Source organism: Stenella coeruleoalba, assembly GCF_951394435.1.
Source record: "Stenella coeruleoalba genome assembly, chromosome: 19".
Taxonomy (NCBI): Eukaryota; Metazoa; Chordata; class Mammalia; order Artiodactyla; family Delphinidae; genus Stenella; species Stenella coeruleoalba.
This window is the reverse complement of record NC_137165.1, coordinates 28375837-28400661: the sequence shown is the minus strand read 5'-3', so window position 1 is coordinate 28400661 and position 24825 is coordinate 28375837.

Sequence of the window (24825 nt, the reverse complement as noted above, 5' to 3'; positions counted from 1 at the left end):
ACTTGGCTGGGCCCACAGATATTTGGTTGAACATTATTCTGGATGTTTTCATGAGAGTGTTTTTGGATGAGGTTAACATTTAAATTGGTGGACTTTGAATAAAGCAGATTGCTCTCCCTCCATAATATGGGTGGGCTTCATCTAATCAGTCAAAAGCCTTAATATAACAAGCAAGTACTGACCTCCTCTGAGCAAGAAGGAATTCTGCAGAAGATGACTTTAGACTTGAACTTCAGCATCAGCTTTTCCCTGCATCTCCAGCCTGTCAGCCTACCCAGCAGATTTTGAACTTGTCAGACTCCATAGTAGTGTGAGCAAATTCCTTAAAATAAGTCTCTCTCTATATATATACATCTCACTGGTTCTTGTTCTCTGGAGATTCTTAACTAATACATGGGCCAATAGGCATATTATATAATCTATCATCCAAAAACACTGTGGCCCATTTTCCCTTAGAATATTATGCAGGATGATTCACCACACTACTCGTTTGTATGATGATCTCACTTCTTTATTTGGTGTGGAGTAAGATTAAACAGAGTGTCCTCATGGCCATGCCATCTAAACCAAGCAGTGGGCCAGGTGTCAGGAGACCTTGGTCCCAATTACAGCTCTGGCTCAAGCTGTCTGTCGTATTTATCCACTTGTGCCTCAGTTTCCTCTCTGCACAATGAAGAGAGAAGGAAAGAGACTGGGTCAGATCAGGTGCTCTTAATCTAGAGCCCATGGCTGGCCTTCAGGACATCTATGAGCCTCCTGCAATTATATGAAAACACATATATGCTTGTTTTTCTCTCAAGATGATTTGTAGCTTTCAACAGTTTCAACCTCTGGACTTGAGTGGCAATGTCTCTTTCGAGTTCTGAGCTAACATAACACTCTTTTATCAACTGCAGGTAGTTTGTGGCTTTCCCTGAGAAATATCTGATTTCTATTCAGTGCTTCATGAAGTCAGGAAGACCCTTTCACGAAAGAAAAAGGTTTTCTTTATTTTTTCCTAATCTATGAGTATGAAAAGAAAGGGAAGGTGAGGTAGACTTTTATTTGAGAGAGATCCATTGTTCCAAATTTCAGGAACAAGTCACAAGAGAGTGCTAAAAGTTGTGGCTTCTGAGAAAGGGAAACTAGAGTCTGTGGAAAGATAAGATACTTTCTACTGTATGCCCATTTTCTATTGTTTACATTTGTGACCATGTACGTTTATTGTTTTTACTCTTTAGATATTCTTTACATATATTATTTACTCTTAAAAACCAACAAATTAAAAACAATATAAAAATTGGGGAAATGTGTATATTAATAAAAATAAGTCATGATATATCAAGTAAAAAAGTTAAAGACTTTTTATCTATATATATATAGAGAGAGAGTATGCTCAAATTTTGAATAAAAACATTACACATATTTACATATTTGTGTATACCATGCCATTGCCCACCTTTCACTGTGGAACTGGAGAAGAGGGTGAGGATATTCATTTGACTTTAGACTCATTTACATTTTTTGAGTTGTTGTAACATGACAACCTTACTTTCATAATTTAAATAACTAAAATATTTAAAAAGTAAATGTCCCTTAGTTTCTGTATATACATACATATATGCTGTATCTATTTTAATTTAAATGGAATTATATTTTATACATAGGCATATTTGTATTGGATGTCATATAGAAATATGAATTCTGTGTCATTTAAATAGGCTGGTGACTTGTGCGATGGGTAAAAAGATATAAAGGTTTGGAGAAGTTGTGGGCAAAAATTTACCCACAGAAGTCTCTGATGAGAGAAGTACAAAGGGCAGCATGATGTTTGGAAGAACATCTTGGAGGTGTATTTCTTAGATGTTCCCCCTGGAAGGTCTATGCTTTGAAAGGAAATTTCTAGATCTGAGAGTTTGGGGGCATAACCCAGAGAGACTGCCAAGGCAAGAATGATTGCATTGGGGGGAGTCCTGTCTTGCATGGACACAGCACTATAAAAGTTGACATGCATCTAGAAAGACTCTTGTTTGTCTGCAATATCTGGGGATGTGGGGAGAGCATGTGAGAGATTTCTAGCTTGAGAGAAGAGGAAGGTTCCTGGAGGGTGTGATAGTGTGAAGAAAGGAAATTGAGATGGAGATGATGGTGTGACTATCACCGCGGCAGCCACAGCTGAGGTGAGCTGTGAGTCCAGGCACGTCGTTACTATTCAGGGGAGTGAGAGCCTGATATTTCCACCCACTGTAGTAAAGTGGCACCCTGACCATCTGGCCCAGGACACGTAGGGGAGGAGTCACTCATGGGCCAGGTGATGCTCCCAGAAGCATTGTCTTTGGAGGATAAACTCTCAGTGGGCTGGGTGACAGCCACGGCAGAAAGTTATTCAAATAGCAGCAAAAGTGCCCAAAGAAATGTGACTTGAGGGGACCTCTTTGCATCCCAAGTGTTCCCAGCACTGTTCTTCCCTAGTAGTTGACATCTTACCCACAGTTCCTTCAGCTGTCACTGTATATTAGAAATTATGCACTTTGTATCATTCACTGGACTTTACAAAGAGAAAGCCCATGTTAGAACATGTATGTCTAACATTCTTCCACATTCCTGAGGTTCAAAGTAGGGCAAGTATCAGAAAGTGGCATCTTTTGGTGGTGTCTCATTTCTAACCCCGATCCAGAGCATCCAGTCACAAGTCATTTGACCTTGTTTTTCCACCTGTGAAAGGAAAGCAGGATTTATTGATGTAACTCCAAAGGTTTGGGTAGGAATCATGGTTATCACAAAGCATTCAGAAGTGAAGTGGGAAGACAATCCTGTTCCATCCCGAAGATTTCTAGGCATAGTGACAAGGATAGAGGCTGTCTCCATTAATCTCCTTGTATAATAATTTATGAAGAGAATAATTTAGAAAGGGCTACAGGGGTCTGAATACCAGAGGTGTCTGTTGCCAGTGCTCTCTGGGCATCATCAGTCAAAGACTTTGGGACTGAAATACTGTAGAAAGAAGAACCAGACAGGCTCATTGCACTGTTGAGCCTCTCAGGGGCAGCATCTCTTTTCCATCTTCATTCACTTTTTCAGAGAGAACCTTCCTCACTAGAAAGAACAATGCGTTTACAAGCACAAGTCATTGCCCTAAACTTTATTCTACTTTCCCCTAATGGGAACCATGTCTGAGCCCCCCCTTTCCCCACAGCTCTTGGCAGCCCCTTGCCACAGAAGTAGAGCAAAGGCCAAGGCTGTCACTGACCCTCCTCACGTAGGTCTGACTCTGCCAGGGCAATGGGAACAATCTGTGATGAACAGGGACCAAAACCAAGCCTGATGACAAGGAAACAGATCAACCAACCAGTACTTCTTTTCCCAAATGAATTCCTCAATTTGGCTTTCTGTTCCCAGAGGCTTAACTGGCCATAGGACAGGGAGGCTGATATGCTCCATTCATAGCCTACAAGGGAATTTATCCAACAAAGCCAGAGCTGTGGGTTGGGGGAGCAGCGTAGGTGGTGAATGAGGATTAGTTTTGATCTGTTCCTGTTGACCCTCTCCCACTACATGACTCCACTTTTAGTAAACACTGGTCGTGTTCCCGTCACTGAGCCAGCTCTGAGGAGGGGACTATCAGAACTCTTGTGGTAATACTGGAATTTAGTTTCTATAACAATTGGAGTGAGTCTTCTGAGAGAGTCTGCAGATCCCACTAGTTATAGAAACTCAGCCCCCAAAACAACCTAGATTGAGAGTTTAGCTTGCTTGAACTTGGCTCTCAAATACATTAAGAAGCCTTTATTCGGAAATGCTGCCTTCTTGCTTTGTTTTTCAGTAAACATTCCGTTTTTAACCTCCAAATCTTCTTCTGAGTTTCTAACAAGATTTTTCCCCTGGAAAGAAGAGAGAGGAGGAGCTTGCGTTTCCTGGAGCCAGTGGGTGGCGTCAGTGAGAAAGGGCTACTGTGGCAGGAGCCAGAGACTGTGGCGGGGGTGGGGGTGGGGGTGGGGGGAGGGGGGGTACTGGAGGAAGACAGGGTGGAGCCAGCGACTCACAGTCTCAGGGTCAGATGCAAACAGGAATTGCTCCCCTCTCTCTGCTTGGAAATTTTTTCAAGGGCCACTTGCACTATAAACCCGTTCATTACTCAAAGAAGATAATGTTTATTATGGGAAAGATAAGCCTAGAGTTTTATGGCAATACCATAACAAAAGGAACCAATAAATTAAGGAGTGGGAAAAGCCCTTTGAGACCAGCATCTTCATTCTTGCAGCTAGAACTTTGAGGCACAGAGAGGGACGGTCCGTCCCCCATCCAAGGACTCACAAGGAAAGTATGACTGGATCACAGGTGGTCTGGTTCTCCCCAGGCTCCACGCCCTCCCTCTTCTTAAAGCCCACCCTAGTGACCCCCAGAGGGTCTCCCCAGTGGTTTCTGCCTCCGTGTCTCACACTGGAAGTTTGCCCAACTTCTCCGTGGCGAGATCAGTTGCTAGTAGAATTGCTAGAGGAAATGTCTCAGGGCTCATGAACCCTAGAGTGGGGTACCCTTCCCTCTCAGTCATGAGGCACCACATGACCATGATCAAGAAGGTGGCAAGAGGGCTTCCCTGGTGGCGCAGTGGTTGAGAGTCTGCCTGCTGATGCAGGGAACACGGGTTCGTGCCCCGGTCCGGGAAGATCCCACATACCGCGGAGTGGCTGGGTCCGTGAGCCATGGCCGCTGAGCCTGCGCATCCGGAGCCTGTGCTCCGCAACGGGAGAGACCCGCGTACCACAAAGAAACAAAAACAAACAAACAAACCAAAAAAAGAAGGTGGCAAGAGTCTAAATAGTCTTGTGCCAACCTCTGCTGAAGTTCAGCTCTAAGAGAATCAACAGCAAGAACAAGGGGTGAAGGGAAGGGGGAGAAGGGAGAGGAAAGGGGGATGGAAGGAAATGAAGATAGGAATGGCAGAAGGAAGAATGGTAAGAGGGGATAAGAAGATGGATCACAGAGGAGAAAAATCAAAGAGAAGGATGAGATAGAAGGGGGATTACTAAATAAGAAATAGAATTGACTGTGTCTTTTTTTGTTGTTGTTATTAGTTTCGAAACTCCAAAGCTGAGAATCACAGGAAATCTGCTGTGTGCTCCAAGGAGACTCTGGGTTCATTGCATCCAGGGGGTCCCATTTGCCTTCTGAGCAGTCAAGAGGGCCAAATCCTTGCTGACTAAATGCCGAGAAGAGCGTGGAGATGGTGCCCTCATTTCCTGACCTTCAGCAGACGGACCCCTTTCGGGACACTCCATAAATTGTATTAAAGGTGCTCCCAGCCTCTTCCAAGCCAAACTTGGTTGGGTTTGGACTTGAAGAAAATGTTGCAGGCGTGGACTTTCTTCAGCAGCTTTTCAGCCAGTAACTCCACCAAGTAGCCTCCAAACCTCTTAAACAGATGTGTATGTTAGTGTCCTTTGTATAGTCAGAGCTGTCCTCAGCTCGGCTTTGCTGAAGTCTGTGGGTGCTTTTGAACTCTAAATGGCTTCCAGATTTTGTGCAAGTGCTGTGAGTGGCAGCATTCAACCAGAAATGCCTGGGGCTGCAGGAACAAAAGTTGCTCCAGAGGCTACGTAGCTGCTACTCCCCCTGATTCTGACCACAGTTTGCCCTCTGGCTCTTGAATACACAGTGTTCGTGGGCAGGGATGCCCACTTGAGACCCTGACCACCTCTGCATACCTGTGAACACTGGGCAGACTCCCAGGCAGAGCCTGCCATGGATCTTTTTGCTTGAGGGCCTGAGAGGACCCCTGAGAAAGGAAGGAGGGAGGCAGAAAGATGAGTTTTACTAGAAACAAAATCCCCGTGTGCAAAGGGAACTGGGGCTTAAGAGTACAAATTCATGTCTGTAATTTGGATGTTCTCCCTGTGAAGAGGGGAGACAAAACAAAACTGAAAGCACTGTTTATACTAAAAACTGCTTTGGTAAGCCTCTAACGTGCTGCATAGCACAAGGGGAAGGAGGCTATGCCTCCACGGTGAGAACACTAGTGGGTTTGGGAAGGCTGTGTATAAGGTCCTAATATTAAGGTCCCAATATTCTGTGCTGCCTTGGCAGCTGGTAAAATAGGGCGGAGTTTCTGCCTATGTGTCTTGGGTCTAAGGGTCTATTTTGGACTGACTTACTCGGGTCTTTTCAAAGTTCCTCGTAGTTCTAACAAGCTCTGGAGTGATATTATACATATCACAAACTAGATATTTCATTTGATTAGTCATTAACACTAAAAAGAATCTGTCCTCAAAAAAGAAAACCTCTCTCAGAGATACGAGATTTTGAACACAAAAATTAATGAAAATAACTAAAAAGTATTCTTTTTGAGCCTCTAGATAATATTTATAACTATCAGAGGCAGGAAATAGGCTCATTTCAGAAGAACCAGCCACAGGTAAATTGCCAGATGGGACTCCTACAAAATAAAACACAGTTCAGTGTTAAAGTAATGGTATTGTTTTTTAAATGTACCTGAGTCTAAACCCAGTTCTTCTTAAAATGATTTTTTTAAAGTTTAGTTAGCTAAATTAAAAACAATCCGATAATTTTTGTTAAAATGACTTATAAAAATGAAATAATAAAAATTAAATGAAGCACTTTTGTTGGTGAAAGTGCTAATCAGTTATAAGAAATGGACATCTCAGTAAGAAAATACGCAAGAGAAAATTAAAATGACCACCAGATATAAAAGAAATCAATCTCATTAGGAATCAAAAGAAATGTGAATTTAAACAATGAAACAGCATTTTCCTACCATCAAATTGCCAAGGTTTACATGAGAGAGTGTGATGTTTGGAAATTAAACTTTAGAGACCAACAAGTTCTGGATGGCAAATAAGATTTATCGGGTGTGGCCATGGGAACTGGTGACAGAATCGAGGCACTCAAGGAACTGAGAATCCAAAGTAGCACTTTTCATGCTTCTCCACCAAAGAATCCTTAAAGACAGAGCATAATACATACTCAGCCTGGGGTGTCTGAGGGCATAGTCTTAAGCAGCCCATTGCTACTGTTTTGTCTTTAAAACCTCCATATAGTTGCATTCTATTTCATATTCTACCTGTGTTTATTTTAATGTGCACATTCTGCATCCAAAATCTCAAGTAATATTTTGACTCCAGGTATATGTTACATTTTCTTTCTTTTTTTCCCCAGCAGCTTTATGTAACCCCTGACACACCACTGAATACCTTAGGGAAATATGTGAACGAGGGGTCGTGGATATCGGGATCAAACAAAATAATGGCAGACTTTGGGGCAGAAAGAAAGAGTGAGCCAGATGCCCATACTCAGTGAGTGAGAAGAGATGGCCAGGAAGTTGGTATCTGGAGACAGAGGAAGGACAAATGATGGTGGCACTGGATGGCGTGAGGAGCATGGATTTTTAGCTAAAAAATCCCGGACTTTGACCCCCTGCTCCTTCCTCACTTGAAGGTACAAAGGGAAACAAGCAGCCACCGTTTTAGGAAGTGATGTCTTTAAGAGGAATCAGTAGTCCCTTGAGTTGGAAGTTGAGAGAATGTTCAGGAAAGTTGTGATGAATGGAGGAATCCGAAACAAGGGATTCATAGTAAAGAATAAATCCATTACTTCTGACAGCACAAGCAGATGGAAAAACCTAATCCCAAACCTCATGCCAGACTGCAATCAACTTAGGATGGAAAATTTTTTGATCAGGTGAAACCAAATACCACTTCAGTCATAAAACACCCCAAAAGAGCACCTTGTAGACTGTGTAACTTTATGTGACCTCCTTGTCTACAATTCAAGGTAATCCAGTTGTCTTGATTCTTCCCTAGTATCCTGAACTCCTACATTAGCTGCCTTTTGGGAGGAATCTCAAACTTACAATGCCCAAAATAGATTTGAACATTTTCCCAAGATCCTGATCTTCCAATACTCCAATCCATATATAAACATTCTATTTTTCTGGAGAACCCTGACTAATACATAGGGTGACAAGTCCCATTTGCCTTCTTAATCCCCAAGGATGGGTAAGGATCAAGGGCAAGGATATTTATTAAGCCCCTATTTTGGTGGAGGGTAGAGGGTCTAAGTCAAATGGTTGAAAACTTGGGAGCCTTTTGGCACATTTTTTTGATTCCACGTCTTGGAGGCATTCTTGGTCGTCTTTAGAAACCTCTTAAATTATGTCTCTTTCTTGGTGCACCCACACTGCTGATGTGTCAACAGGGCAAGGGGTTGCCATTCCCTCTTCAAGAGGGCAACATGGCGAGGTTCAGGGAATAAGGAGCTACTTAGATCTAAGTTACCAAGACAAAAATATTCTTACAACTTAGTTCATGTTAATTAAATTATGTATACACAAAGGCAATATAAAATCCTTAAGGTACAATTTTAAAAGAAGATAGCCAGGATATCCCTGTTTTATACTGATGGGAATAACGCAACACATCACTAGCCTTTTTTGCTGAGTATATTGATTCTTTTGGTAGTATTATCGATACACAAATTTGTGTCACATTCAACTATCAGTGAGTTAGCTGCAAAATAATCAGCATGTGTTGGATTTAGGAATACTCCAGTGTTCCTGAGATGAACCAAGAGAGTGAACAGTAAACAATCTTTGAACAGCAGGAAGTGACATATGTGGGACTAAAACATCTCAGTCCCATCGCCCTTTACTTGTCCAAATTTCCCTCCCTAAGGGGAAACAGGGGGAACCGCCCAGCCCATGAGTGTATCTCAGGGAGGAAGCTGCCTTGTGAGGGTTCTTTGCTTGAAGCTGTAGGTAACACTGATGTCAAGGGGACACAAAGAACAGAGAGTAAACGTGGAAGCAAAGGTCAGATAAGGATAATAAGCCAAGTCACCAAAACAAATAAGGGTCCAAAACAGAGATAGAAGCCAAAGTAAACACGGGGGTTGGAGACACAAAGTGAGACGAGCAGGAGACCACAGGCCAAGGGTGGTTAGCAGCAGGGTATACTTGGATGAATTTTTGGAAAGATCCTTTCACCACAGATGGCTTCCATATAACCCTCCCCTCTCCCTCAGCATGACGTGTCACCAAGTCAGCCATATTGAAAGTTCCAGGGGCACGTTTTTTCTTTGACCATTTACTCATTTCGTTAAATTCCTTCCCCTTTCAGGGTCGTGCACAGATATAAGTTCTCAGGGGTGGGGTCTGAAGGAACTTTATCACTCAGCTAGCAGCTTGGCTACTAGTAGGCAGGATCAGATATCGAGCAGCAACTATTCAGCTATAGATACTGGCTTCCTGTGTTTGGAAAAGGTAAGGAAATTGTTCATTCATTCTACAAATATTTGTGGAGGATGCAAAAATGGAAAAGGGCCTTGATGGAAGTTCAGATAAAATGCTGGGGGAGTTTAGAGGAGGAAGCTGGCATATGAGCAGGGACTAAAATCCACCCCAGCTCCTATGTGTGTGTATGTTTTCAATTCCTTCTTATAGGACTGACATTTGCATTGATCACACAGTGTTATAATTATCCAGTTGCTTGTCTGCCTCCTCCAGTTAAACTAAAAACTTCTAAAGGACATGGACTGGACTTTATCGTTGATAATCTGTGGCTAGTAGTAGTACACATTTAATAAATATTCATCAAATTTTATTTTAAATTAATAATCAGACACAGAGTTTGGGTGTCATGATTCTGATTAGAAAACCCAGCTCTATAATTTTCAGTTCATTGTTTAAGACTCTCTATACAAAGATAGAGCTTGTTAAAAGTTTATGTTATCTTTCTAAGCAGAGTTTACATGATGGCTTTCTTGAACTTCCTATAGAATTGAAAACTGTCACACACATGGGAAAAATTTTTTAAAAAGCATTTGCTCAGAATAACCAAATGATTCTACTTACAGCAAAATACAAATTAATGTGACTTCAGAAAAGATTTTCATCATACTCTTGTCATTTTTTTCATCATATTCTCTAATCCCTAACAAAGAAAACAGAGCACATGTGGACTGTGTCTACACAAGTTTCCCATTAGCTTTATTTGACAAAGATGTAAATACTACATGGACCATCTATACATGAGAACCATATGTCTTATTTGCATTTGGATTTTTCCAGTAGAAATGAGCCATGAAGCCCTAAGAAATGCATGAAGCCCTACCAAATGCAAAGGTGAGAGTATCCACTTGAAGGTTTATAAATAACAATGAAGAAGGGTTAGGCAGCTAAGGGTAGGACTAGGAGAATCTGGAGGATGTGAAAGCCATAAGGGGTTGGATTCAAAAGAACCCAATTTCACTTAGCATGCTTAAAATAATCTCATGTACCAGTTGTTGAAAATGCAACTTCTGCACTCATTATGCCATTTAATCTTCACAGTAGCCATATAGGGAACTAATGAGCCCCATTCTGCAGGTAAGGAAGAGGCTAAGCTAACTTGCCCCTGCACTCACAGCTAGGAAATCTGCATCAGGGCTCAAGCCCAGGTCTTGTAACTCCCTGACCAATGCTCTAAAGCAGACAAGGCAGGGAGGAGCAGGCAGGTTCCCTGGTGTCAATAACAAGACTCCAGAGTCAGCAAGACCAGCTCACCTGGCAAGAATTGCCAGGTAAGTGGAGCTTGTTAAAGGGCCTGCTAAAGAGAGTATCCAGGACTCATAGATATTAAGTCCTTGAGGTCTTTAGGTAAACCTTAAACCCTGAACACTAGCAGGGCAGGGTTGCCATGGTCCTGGTGAAGTCATGACAGGAGTTTACCCTCTGGAGTCCTGGTCATTTTGGTTCAGTAAAAGTGACAAGTCCAAACACAGAGGATTTGATCCTTAAGTTAAAAAGACCCAACCTCCAAGGCAACTCAAATGACCTGGTCTATCCTGCTATGCCTACAGATATAGAATGAGTGCATTTTCGCTAGCTCAAAAAGAATTGTGCCCTCTTGAGCAGAAAGAGTTAATCCTTTGGGAATGATATGGGAAGCTGAGCTGGTTAGGCTGTGAAACAAAACAGCATTAAGTTCACTGAAATGGAGAAAGGGCCTGTGAGTCTCTGTTGTTTAGTGCTGGGCCAGGAAATAGTTTATTGTACAACATTCAATAAGCATTTTCTTCGAAGGAAGTGTGCTGTAAATGTGTCAAATGACAGTGACGGGTCTCTGGGGAGAGAGGCGTTGTGCTTAGAATGTGTTACTTGAAAAATTGAGGAATCGCAGGCAAATGTCTCAATCACATAGACCTAGAGCTGTTCTGACTCTACTTGGGTAAGGATATGTCAAGAATAATACTTCCTTGGGTTTGTGTGGCTCTTTATATGTCTTCCAGGTACATTCATACTCACCGTTGTTCTTGATCACTCTTGTTACTTGAGAAAGGTGAAGTATTATTCTCCCTTCCCCCTTCCTTTTAGATAAAAGAGCATGGGCTTTTTAGGTAAAAGAACAGAAAGGAGAATGACTTACCAACAGAACTAACATGAGGGGTTGGCTGCTGCCCATCACTGTCATCACCATTAACACCATCATCATTATCATCATCATCATCACCATCACCAACATCTCTTTACTGACCACTCCACACTCAGTGCCAAGCATTCTGCTAAGCACTTGATCAATATGATCTCATTTGATCGCCATCTCAGTTCTGTGATGTAGGTACTATTATGATCTCCATTTGAGTAAGAGAAAAACCTGAGGTTTACGAAGGTGAAGTATCTTTCAAGGTTCCCTCAGCAGGAAATGACAGAGCTGGGATTGAAGCCCCACAGTCTGCTTTCAGTTCCATACGCCCAGTCACTGTGTTCCACTACCCCTCTCTTCCTCCACTTTGTATGAGGTAGGGGCTATGACACTCCTTGCTTTACTTAAGAAAACTGAAGCACAGAAAGATGAATAATTTGCCCAAGGTTACAGAATTAATAAACGGTGGAGGCCAGCAACAAGCAGCTCTGTTCTAGAGGTACAGCTAATACACCAAGAAGGAGTATAAGCAGGGTGATAAAATGCACATGTTGTACGCAGGCTGGAGGTGCCTTCTAGGAAACATCTGAGGAAAGACAGGACAATGACACTCAGGCAACTGGGAACAAGTGAATACCTTTATAAAGGCCATCACAAACCTTTCTGTAGCCTGAGAGGATGGAGCGACAACCAATGTACAGTAGCTGAAAGAAACAATTGTCAGAGGCATGCCATGCGTGACTTGGGGGCATTTGAAGGGAAAGGATGAGTGACTGCAGCTGTAGGATGTCAGGAACATCCATTCAAAGGCACTGTGCTAGAACCCCCAGAGCAAGCACTGATACACTTGCCACTGTCCTGTCCAGGAATCCAGCCCCCATTCCCCAAAATGACACATGTAGTGCTCTCTTTTAAACTTGAGTGTCGGACTTCCCTGGTGGCACAGTGGTTGAGAGTCCGCCTGCCGAGGCAGGGGACACGGGTTCGTTCCCTGATCCGGGAGGATCCCACGTGCCGCGGAGCAGCTGGGCCCGTGAGCCATGGCCTCTGGGCCTGCGCGTCCGGAGCCTGTGCTCCGAAAAAAGACGTGAGTGTCACAAGAAAGTAGCCCACCGTCTTTCCTAGGACATATCCCATCCCTTCCAGCTACATCACTCACGCAGCAGAGATCCAGAATCCTGCATGGAGGACCCCCGGTCCAGGTCACAAGGTGACTGTCACAGAGTACGGAAATATATTACTTGTTAGGAATATGCTGAGCTCACACTGATGGACAGCCTCAATCTTCACTCTCTTCCTCCAAGGCTATATTTCTCCTGGGGGAGCATGACATCCTTATCGTGACAAAATATCCCAAGTGGGAGGTGAAGACAGACTACAGTCCTGTAGCTGCCATCTATTTGAAACTGACCACCTGTTTATTTGAACAAGAAGTCCAGTTCTTTTTTTTCTCAACATCTTTATTGGAGTATAATTGCTTTACAATGTTGTGTTAGTTTCTGCCATATAACAAAGTGAATCAGCTATATGTATACATATATCCCCATATCCTCTCCCTCTTGCGTCTCCCTCCCACCCTCACCTCAGTGTTTTGAGTCCAGTTCTTTTTCCCTGAACCAATGATGCAAATGTTTTCCAAAATTTAAACACCATTGTATTATTTAATAGACCAAAATAACCTTATTTCTCTCCTAATTTATGCCTGATGATCATTTAAGGATACGTAGAAAATATATACTTTTATACATAATCTAATTCTGAAATCAGAAGGAAATCAAAAAATTAAATGGTAGAAAAATAACAATAATACCACCATATTTTAGCTGATATGTTTCTAGGCTAACTAACTGAGCTGAATGTGGAACAGACACAGACATCAATGGAAGAGGAGATCGGCTATCCCATCTGAGCTACTTATTAGCTGTGTGACCCTGGGCAAGTCACTTTTCTGAATCTGTTTCCTCATCTATAAAATTGAAGGCAGTAAATAGAGTTTACAGTACTGCTCTAAGTACTACTTTTAAATGAGAACCGTATGCTTGGTATCTTATCTGAACTTCTCCCATGCTATAATCATTTTGCTTTTATAATCATTAGCATTTTTATAGTATCATCTCCTATTTAGGCCAAATTAACTTAATTGCTTACTCCTTTACAGAGGGATTCACACACATTCAATCAATTGAATCTCACAGCAACCCTGGAAGATAGAACAGGTAGGTATTATCCAATTTTGAAACAAGTAAGTGAGGTTAAAGGAGATTTCAATGATTCCCCCTGAGCTCACAGGGCTAGAATGTGGTGGAAGGGAATACAAACCTGGCACTTCTGATCTATAGAGGTTGTGTTCCCAGGGCAAATGCTGCCTAAATACAAGGGCAAAGACGTGCAGCAACACAGGGCTGTTACATCATTCTTGAATCCACTTCCCTTTCCACCCCTGCTCCCAGGGCCTAGAACTATCCTTTATGTATGGTAGGCTCTCCACACATACTTGCTGAATTCATTCATTCACTTATTCACTCAGTCATTCAATATCTGCACACTATGCACTCTGCTGCACACTATGCACTCTGCTGGGTGCTATAGTGAAAAATACAGACTTGATTATGCCTACAAGGAATTTGTATATAATACAGCAGAGGGAGGGAGGAGAAGCAATCCATTTATGGATAGATACTCTTTATTTTTCAATCAGGATAAAATACAAAGGGTTTAGGTCCAAGCCAGGTCATTCTCCATGGTAGTGTCCAGAAAGTTCTTGGTCCCAGCCTGAGAGTAATATTTTAAACCATACTGTAAAGATTTCCTAAAGGTGGTTTGTTGCAGGATTCTAGATTGCTGAGGGGGATGTGAAGGTGTGTCCCACCCACTGCCCAAGGTCACATGAGGGATTTCGGTGAAGTCATGGGAGATTTGCTATCTTCATTTTCTGTTACTTTTCTTCATCTAGATGAGAGAAGTGTTTATTTAAGAACGTTCTCCCTGCCCTTGGCTTAGAATCAAGCCATACATTTTACAATTCTCATAGAAGACTTGATAGTTTCTGTGACTTTTCTCTTTGGTATAAACTCATGGACGCTTTCTCTGAAAATTAGCCCTGAGTTATGCATCAATGTTTCCCATTACATTGCAGTTACATAAAATCTAGCAACAACTCTGAAGAATTATCTTTTGGACATGGAGATCCTGTGCAATAGCAAGGGAAGGGAAGAGAAATCAGTTTTGAGCCCTTCCTTACAGCAGAACCTCTGCTCACCTCTCTTTTCTTCACTGTTTTATGCTCAGTCCAGGCCATAGCAGCCCTCAGTAAACAAATGTTGAACAAATGTATGGATAAATGATGATAAGGCATTTACCATGACTTTGCTTATTTTACTTAAATTCCCAGATTACCAATTAGGAATTTAATTTCTTATATTTCATGAAAGTATTTATAAAATTGAGTTCTCCTTTATGCAGAATGTGTTTTAAAAATTGCTGAATTCCAATCTTTTTAAAAATTTCCTGTTTTTCTGATAATAGGCATTGATAAGAATTTATTTCTTCCAGATATACTCACTGTAGCATACTTATAAACATTATGTGTCTAATCAGTAGATAGAAAAATAGTAAAGGGGCTTCCAAGAATTTAGTGCTTGCGTAGCTATAATATAGATAAATAATTCATGCTGTTTATACTTTCTACTGATGGTATATAAACCTAGAGCAGTGAACATGGACATGAAAAATTGCTGGGTCAGTCTTGTAGGCTTTGCAAAGTCATATTTCCATTTTCTACTATATCCTCTCAGAAAAAAATTCTATTGATCACTACTGGAAATTAGTGACTCTTGTTAATGTAAATTGCATGATCAAATCCTTAAACACTTTTCATGAATAAAGGATATAATGGCAACCAACACCAAAAGATTTATGGGCTAAAATTCATTTTGTTTCTTTACTAGGTTTCTAAGAAAAATCTGCAAGAAGGAAATGTTTTAAAAGATCATTGAGTTCTAAGATCCTTCTGTCTTGACTCATTCTCTGAATCAGTGTTTCTTTTTTCTTTTTTTTTTGTAGTTCCTGTCTGCTTTTTTTTTCTTATAAACTTTATTTATTGCCCTACTCTTTAGAGGTTGCTCTCAGTTTTACCATTACTGCTGATACAAGATCTTTTTTTTTTTCACACACACATGGTATTTTATTTTTACAAGAGATAAATAGACTGACACCAAGCATTGTAAATGGATGACCACAACAAAAGCAACAATGATTGCAATTACCAAACACGAAACACACTCATACTATGTCATAATATTGACATTCAGTCCAGGAATCCTCCACTGTAACAGCTCCTTCACTTTGCAGTGAAAATTGATTTGTATATTTTTTGCCTCTGAGTCCTTGTGGGATTTTTTTCTTTTATTCAAACAGAAAGTCACAAAAATTATAATCATCTGTATCAGTTCACTCAGTCCCATGTAATTAATTTTTTTATCTTGATTTTTGTTAGCACTTTTATGAGTTCATCAGTTTTCCATTAGAGTTCTGAAAACGCTTATTCATTCAGTTCAGCAGTATAGTCAGTTACCAGAAACCTGTACTTCTCAGAGTCTTTTCCATGAATTCCTTGAAGATGAAACCCTTTTATAGAAACATTTTTGCAAAAGCATCAGAGTACACCCAGAACTGTCTGTAAACGACAAAAGACTTAAAAATGACCACGGTTAAAGATTTGATGAAAGTTCATAATAATGCAATTGATGAGGAAATCTAGTAATTTCTGAGATATACATTTTAAAGTATTAACTAGAATTAGGACTTATAACATTATACCAGAACATATAAGATTTTTAGAAATTTCATGTAATGTCTGAAACATTTATATTAACATATTTCCATACAAATAACCCAAAGAAAGTTTAGTATTAGTTGTTTTGTTTTGTTTGTTTGTTTATACTGCAGGTTCTTATTAGTCATCAATTTTATACACATCAGTGTATACTTGTCAATCCCAATCGCCCAATTCAGCACACGAACACCCCCACCCCATCGTGGTTTTACCCCCTTGTTGTCCATACGTTTGTTCTCTACACCTGTGTCTCACCTTCTGCCCTGCAAACCGGTTCATCTGTACCATTTTTCTAGGTTCCACATACATGCATTAATATACGATATTTGTTTTTCTCTTTCTGACTTACTTCACTCTGTATGAGTCTCTACATCCATCCACGTCTCCACAAATGACTCAATGTTGTTCTTTTTTATGGCTGAGTAATATTTTATTGTATACATGTACCACATCTTCTTTATCCATCCACCTGTTGACGGGCATTTAGGTTGCTTCCATGACCTGGCTATTGTAAATAGTGCTGCAATGAACATTGGGGTGCATGTGTCTTTTTGAACTATGGTTTCCTCTGGGTATATGCCCAGTAGTGGGATTGTTGAGTCATATGGTAATTCTATTTTTAGTTTTTTAAGGAACCTCCATACTGTTCTCCATAGTGGCTGTATCAATTTTCATTCCCGCAAACAGTGCAAGAGGGTTCCCTTTTCACCACACCCTCTCCAGCATTTCTTATTTGTAGGTTTTCTGATGATGCCCATTCTAACTGGTGTGAGGTGATACCTCATTGTAATTTTGATTTACATTTCTCTAATAATTAGTGATGTTGAGCAGCTTTTCATGTGCTTCTTGGCCATCTGTATATCTTCTTAGGAGAAATGTCTATTTAGATCTTCTGCCCATTTTTGGATTGCGTTGTTTATTTCTTTAATATTTAGCTGCATGAGCTGTTTATATATTTTGGAAATTAATCCTTTGTCCGTTGATTCATTTGCAAATATTTTCTCCCATTCAGAGGGTTATCTTTTCATCTTGTTTATGGTTTCCTTTGCTGTGCAAAAGCTTTGACGTTTCATTAGGTCCCATTTGTTTATTTTTATTTCCATTACTCTAGGAGGTGGATCAGAAAAGATCTAACTGTGATTTATGTCAAAGAGTGTTTTTCCTAAGTTTTCTATTGTCCAGTCTTACATTTAGGTCTGAAATCCATTTTGAGTTTATTTTTGTGTATGGTGTTAGGGAGTGTTCTAATTTCACTCTTTTACATGTAGCTGTCCAGTTTTCCAAGCACCACTTATTGAAGAGACTGTCTTTTCTCCATTGTATATCTTTGTCATAGATTAGTTGACCATAAGTGCATGGGTTTATCTCTGGGCTTTCTATCTTGTTCCATTGGTCCATGTTTCTGTTTTTGTGCCAGTATCATATTGTCTTGATTACTGTAGCTTTGTAGTATAGTCTGAAGTCAGGAAGTCTGACTCCTCCACCTCCATTTTTTTACCTCATGACTGCTTTGGCTATTCGGGGTCTTTTGTGTCTCCATACAAATTTTAACATGATTTGTTCTAGTTCCATAAAAAATGCCATTGGTAATTTGATAGGGATTGCATTGAATCTGTAGAATGCTTTGGGTAGTATAGTCATTTTCACAATATTGATTCTTCCATTCCAAGAATATGGAATATCTCTCCATGTGTTTGTATCATGTTTAATTTCTTTCATCAGTGTCTTACGGTTTTCTGCATACAGGTCTTTTGTCTCGATAGGTAGGTTTATTCCTAGATACTTTGTTCTTCTTGTTGCAATGGTAAATGTGAGTGTTTCCATAATTTCTGTTTCAGATTTTTCATCATTAGTGTATAGGAATGCAAGAAATTTCTGGGCATTAATTTTGTATCCAGCAACTTTACCAAATTCATTGTTTAGCTCTAGTAGTTTTCTGGTGGCATCTTTAGGATTCTCTATGTATAGTATCATGTCATCTGCAAACAGTGACAGTTTTACTTCTTCTTTTCCAATTTCAATTCCTTTTATTTCTTTTTCTTCTATGATTGCCATGGCTAGGACTTCCAAAACTATGTTGACTAATAGTGGTGAGACAGGACATCCTTGTCTCTTTCCTGATCTTAGAGGAAATGCTTTCAGTTTTTCACCATTGAGAATGATGTTTGCTGTGGGTTTGTCGTACATGGCCTTTATTAGGTTGAGGTAGACTCACTCTATGCCCACTTTCTGGAGAGTTTTTGTCATAAATGGGTGTTGAATTTTGTTGAAAGCTTTTTCTGCATCTATTGAGATGATCATATGGTTTTTATTCTTCAATTTGTTAATATGGTGTATCACATTGATTGATTTGTGTATATTGAAGAATCCTTGCATCCTTGGGATAAATCCCACTTGATCATGGAGTATGACCCTTTTAATGTGTTGTTGGATTCTGTTTGCTAGTATTTTGTTGAGGATTTTTGCATCTATATTCATCAGTGATATTGGTCTGTAATTTTCTTTTTTTGTAGTATCTTTTTCTGGGTTTGGTAATAGGGTGATGGAGGCCTCATAGAATGAGTTTGGGAGTGTTCCTTCCTCTGCAGTTGTTGGAAGAGTTTGAGAAGGGTGGGTGTTAGTTCTTCTCTAAATGTTTGATAGAATTCACCTGTGAATCCATCTGGTCCTGGACCAGATGTTGTTTGTTGGAAGATCGTTTTGTTGTTGTTGGAAGATTTTTAATCACAGTTTCAATTTCATTACTTGTAATTGGTCTGTTCTTATGTTCTGTTTCTTCCTGGTTCAGTCTTGTAAGTTTATACCTTTCTAAGAATTTGCCCATTTCTTCCCGGTTGTCCATTCTACTGGCATAGAGTTGCTTGTAGTAGTCTTCGGATGCTTTGTATTTTTGCAGTGTCTGTTGTAACTTCTCCTTTTTCATTTCTAATTTTATCGATTTGAGTCCTCTCCCTCTTTTTCTTGATGAGTCTGGCTAATGGTTTATCAATTTTGTTTATCTTCTCAGAGAACCAGCTTTTAGTTTTATTGATGTTTGCTACTGTTTTCTTTGTTTCTATTTCATTTATTTCTGCTCTGATCTTTATGATTTCTTTCCTTCTGCTAACTTTGGATTTTGCTGTTCTTCTTTCTCTAGTTCCTTTAGGTGTAAGGTTAGATTGTTTATTTGAGATTTTTCTTGTTTCCTGAGGTAGCTTGTATTGCTATAAACTTCCCTCTTAGAAATGATTTTGCTGCATCCTATAGGTTTTGAATTGTCATGTTTTCATTGTCATTTGTCTCTAGGTATTTTTTGATTTCTTCCATGATCTCTTGGTTATTTAGTAACATATTGTTTAGCCTCCATGTGTTTGTGTTTTTTACGTCTTTTTCCCTGAAATTCATTTCTAACCTCATAGTGTTGTGGTCAGAGAAGATGCTTGATATGATTTCAGTTTTCTTAAATTTACTGATGCTTGATTTGTATCCCAAGATGTGATCTATCCTGGAGAATGTTCCATGCGCACTCGAGAAGAAAGTGTAATCTGCTCTTTTGGGATGGAATATCCTATAAATATCAATTAAATCTATCTGGTCTATTGTGTCATTTAAAGACTCTGTTTCCTTATTTATTTTCATTTTGGATGATCTGTCCATTGGTGTAATTGAGATGTTAAAGTCCCTCACTATTACCGTGTTACTGTCGATTTCCTCTTTTATAGCTGTTAGCAGTTGCCTTATGTATTGAGGTGCTCCTATGTTGGGTGCATATATATTTATAATTGTTATATCTTCTTCTTGGATTGATCCCTTGACATTACGTAGTGTCCTTCCTTGTCTCTTGTAACATTCTTTCTTTTAAAGTCTATTTTGTCTGATATGAGAATTGCTACTCCAGCTTTCTTTTGATTTCCATTTGCATGGAATATCTTTTTCCAACCCCCCACTTTCAGTCTGTATGTGCCCCTAGGTCTGAAGTGGGTCTCTTGTAGACAGCATATATATGGGTCTTGTTTTTGTATACATTCAGCAAGCCTGTGTCTTTTGGTTGGAGCATTTAATCCATTCATGTTTAAGGTAATTATCTATATGTATGTTCCTATGACCATTTTCTTAATTGTTTTGGGTTTGTTTTTGTAGGTCCTTTTCTTCTCTTGTGTTTCCCACTTAGAGAAGTTCCTTTAGCATTTGTTGTAGAGCTGGTTTGGTGGTGTTGAATTCTCTTAGCTTTTGCTTGTGTGTAAAGCTTTTGATTTCTCCATCGAATCTGAATGAGATCCTTTCTGGGTAGTGTAATCTTGGTTGTAGGTTCTTCCCTTTCATCACTTTAAATATATCATGCCAGTCCTTTCTGGCTTGCAGAGTTTCTGCTGAGAAATCAGCTGTTAACCTTATGGGAGTTCCCTTGTATGTTATTTGTCATTTTTCCCTTGTTGCTTTCAGTAATTTTTCTTTGTCTTTAATTTTTGTCAGTTTGATTACTGTGTGTCTCAGTGTGTTTCTCTTTGGGTTTATCCTGCCTGGGACTCTCTGTGCTTCCTGGACTTGGGTGGCTATTTCCTTTCCCACTTTAGGGGAGTTTTTGACTGTAATCTCTGCATATATTTTCTCGCATCCTTTCTCTCTATCTTCTCCTTCTGGAACCCCTATATGTAAATGTTGTTGCATTTAATGTTGTCCCAGAGGTCTCTTAGGCTGTCTTCATTTCTTTTCATTCTTTTTTCTTTAGTCTGTTCCATCCACCATTCTGTCTTCCAGGTCACTTATCTGTTCTTCTGCCTCAGTTATTCTACAATTGATTCCTTCTAGTGTATTTTTCATTTCAGTTATTGTATTGTTCATCTCTGTTTGTTTGTTCTTTAATTCTTTAATTCTTCATTTCTTGCATCTTCTCGATCTTTGCCTCCATTCTTTTTCCGAGGTCCTGGATCAACTTCACTATCATTATTCTGAATTTTTTTTCTGGAAGGTTGCCTATCTCCACTTCATTTAGTAGTTTTTCTGGGGTTTTATCATGTTCCTTCATCTGTTATATAGCCCTCTGCCTTTTCATCTTGTCTATCTTTCTGTGAATGTGGTTTTTGTTCCTCAGGCTGCAGGATTGTAGTTCTTCTTGCTTCTGCTCTCTGCCCTCTGGTGGATGAGGCTATCTAAGAGGCTTGATGGGAGGGACTGGTGGTGGGTAGAGCTGGGTGTGGCTCTGGTGGGCAGAGCTCAGTAAAAAGAATCAGTGTTTCTTAATATTTGGAGGGATCAGACACTCCTCTCCAAAACCCTCTCTTCAAAAGAATGCCCATCAGGTGGGTTGTTTCTATCTGCTGGCTTTTATGAACAATGCTGTTATAAATATTCTTGTACAAGTTTTTTTGTGGATATATACTCTCATTTCTCCTGGGCATATTCTTAAGGAGTAGAATTGCTGGGTTATATGTGACTCTATCTGTAATAATCATTTGAGGAAATGCTAGACTATTTCCCAAATTGGCTGCATCATTTTACATTCCCAGCAGTATATTAGGTTCTGACTTCTCCATGAGGTATCCAATCTTTGTCATGGGTACATTGCTTAGTGATGTCATGAGGCATAGTCCTCATTCCTTTTTATGTGTTGAACTGTGACAATCTTAACATTGAGTTCCCTCCCTTTCTCAGTCTTGTAGAAACTTAATACTGTTTTATTTTTTGTTTTTGTTTTTTTGCAGTATGCAGGCCTCTCACTGTTGTGGCCTCTCCCGTGGTGGAGCACAGGCTCCAGACGCACAGGCTCAATGGCCATGGCTCACAGGCCCAGCTGCTCTGTGGCATGTGGGATCTTCCCGGACCAGGGCATGAACCCATGTCCCCTGCATCTGCAGGCGGACTCTCAACCACTGTGCCACCAGGGAAGCCCTTTAATATTGTTTTAATGGCACTTTTTTTGTGCTTGGTTTCATGTTATGTTTTGTGATGGATTAAAGCATAAAAAGTTCACACACAAACACACACACACAGAGATTCTTAGATGTCAGTCATCACTGCTGCCTGGGGCTTTGTTGGGCATCCTCAAATTGTGTCCCTGCCCATCTCCAATCAGCAAATACTGATTGAGAACCCACAAGTGTAAGTGATTTATATTAATGTAATACTTATGGTTTCCAAAGCATTTGTTTAGACATCCTCTCATTTGATCCTCTCTGGTCATTTTTTATGAAAGGTTTTCACATTGGAGATGCAGATTTTAAGTAAACAAGTGGAGACAACTTTTGGTACTTTCTTTTAGTGTTTTGTACCCTCTGCTCCATCCACCTTCCTCTCCTCTCCTAAATCTTTCCCCTTAAAAATCTTTATTCTTTAGAGGAGCCCTCATTTCCCATGGACATTCTGACCTCCAAATTGTGGTTCCTCCTTAGCAGCATTGAGCTCCTAACCATCACTGCAAGAAATATTGCAAGTCTTTTTTGCACTGATATCAAACCTCAAATTTGTTTGCTTTCTGTGCTCATGTTGGAGGGAATACATGGCCATGGGCTGATGTCACACTGGCTGTGTTCCTGTCAGTGAGGGTCCTAATAAAATACCCCAATGAGGAATGGAGCAACAGAACAACATAGCCAGGCTTAGTCTTTTCTCCAACAATAATTTCTACACCTCAGGACAACTGGTTCTCTTCTGCTTCCTTTCTTGTCTTTCTCCCCAACAATTTTCTTTTTTGTACCTACCCTCAAAGTTTTATTGATATTGTCTTTGTCTTTTGCTTACTTTCTTGTGTGTTTGCATTTTTGATACCACTTTTGTCCATTCAATAAGTTTTTATTTTTTAGACCTTGAGCACACAGGGGAGAACAAAATAGACAGTAACTTTATCCTGATGGGGTTCACCTTCTAAGTTCTCTGGCAAAATCTATGTGCAATAAATAGTATTACTGCCAGAAAGGTTGTATCTATATATGTTGTGACTGGAACAAACATATACAAACAATACACAGGTACCTCTCATCTCTGTACTTTCTTTTAAACTACTTCTTTGCAGTCTGATATATCTAAAGACCACCCACCTGGAAAAGACCACAAGGCCAGCTTTCTCTCTTGCCCTTTGTAGCTTCAGTTCCTTTTCCTGACCATCAAGCAAAATAGTGTTAAGGATGTAATATCAATTAATAGTCATATTCTCTCCCACAATTACACCTTGGTTGGTTTGTGTATTCATTCTATTTTTGTTTCAAAAAGAAATTGGGATTTTGTATACACTTTAAAAAATATGTTTAAATCATTAACGTCCAATAAAACACAGCAATCAGGCATTAACAAAGAAAGGAACCCAAACCTTGGAAATTTGCAGCTACTGATCACAAAATTTTTCTCTGGATTCACATTGGTATATAATATCACCAGAAAATATCTCAGTAGCCCATGAGGTACTAAATCCTTTGCTTAGTTTTAAATTTTATCTATGAAAAACTTTTGTTTTAAGTGTACAGTTTCTTTGTCTTTAGTCTTACACACAGACTCCACTCATTTCCAACATAAATTGGGTCAGCCTTTTTCCCCACTGCCTTTGGTGAAGTTGTTTCATGCCTTTACAATACAGTTAAAATCTATTGTCACAGTCTGCATTCCTGCATCCTGGGATTCCACCATCCTCCTAAATGATTTTTTTTAATTTGCATACATTAATGTTCATTCTTTGTACTGAAAAGTTCTATACACTTTGATAAGTATATAGTGTCATATATTCACCATTACAATATCACACAAAATAGTTTTACTTCTCTAAAAACAACCCCTGGGCTCCACCTATTTAACCTGTTCTTCCCCACCACTCACCCACCCCAAATCTCTGGCAACCACTGAACTCTTTCATAACGTCCTGGAGGTCATATAGATGCAATAACAGTATGTAGCCTTTTCAGACTGGCTTCTTTTGCTTAGCAATATGCATTTAAGATTCACCCATGTCTTTCTGTGATGAAAAATCTTCCACAAACAAAAGCCCAGGACCAGATGGCTTCACAGGAGAATTCTATCAAACATTTAGAGAAAAGTTAACACCTATCCTTCTCAAACTCTTCCAAAATATAGCAGAGTGAGGAACACTCCCAAACTCATTCTATGAGGCCACCATCACCCTGATACCAAAACCAGACAAAGATGTCACAAAGAAAGAAAGCCACAGGTGAATATCACTGATGAACATAGATGCAAAAATCCTCAACAAAATATTAGCAAACAGAATCCAACAAAACATTAAAAGGATCATACACCATGATCAAGTGGAGTTTATCACAGGAATGCAAGGATTCTTCAATATAGGCAAACCAATCAATGTGATAAACCATATTAACAAATTGAAGGAGAAAAACCATATGATAATCTCAATAGATGCAAAAAAAGCTTTTGACAAAATTCAACACCCATTTATGATAAAATCCCTCCAGAAAGTAAGCATAGAGAGAGCTTACCTCAACAAAATAAAGTCCATATATGAAAAACTCACTGCCAACATCATTCTCAATGGTGAAAAACTGAAACGATTTCCTCTAAGATCAGGAACAAGGCAAGGATGTCCACTCACCACTATTATTCAATATTCAACATAGTTTTGGAAGTTTTAGCTACAGCAATCAGAGAAGAAAGATAAAT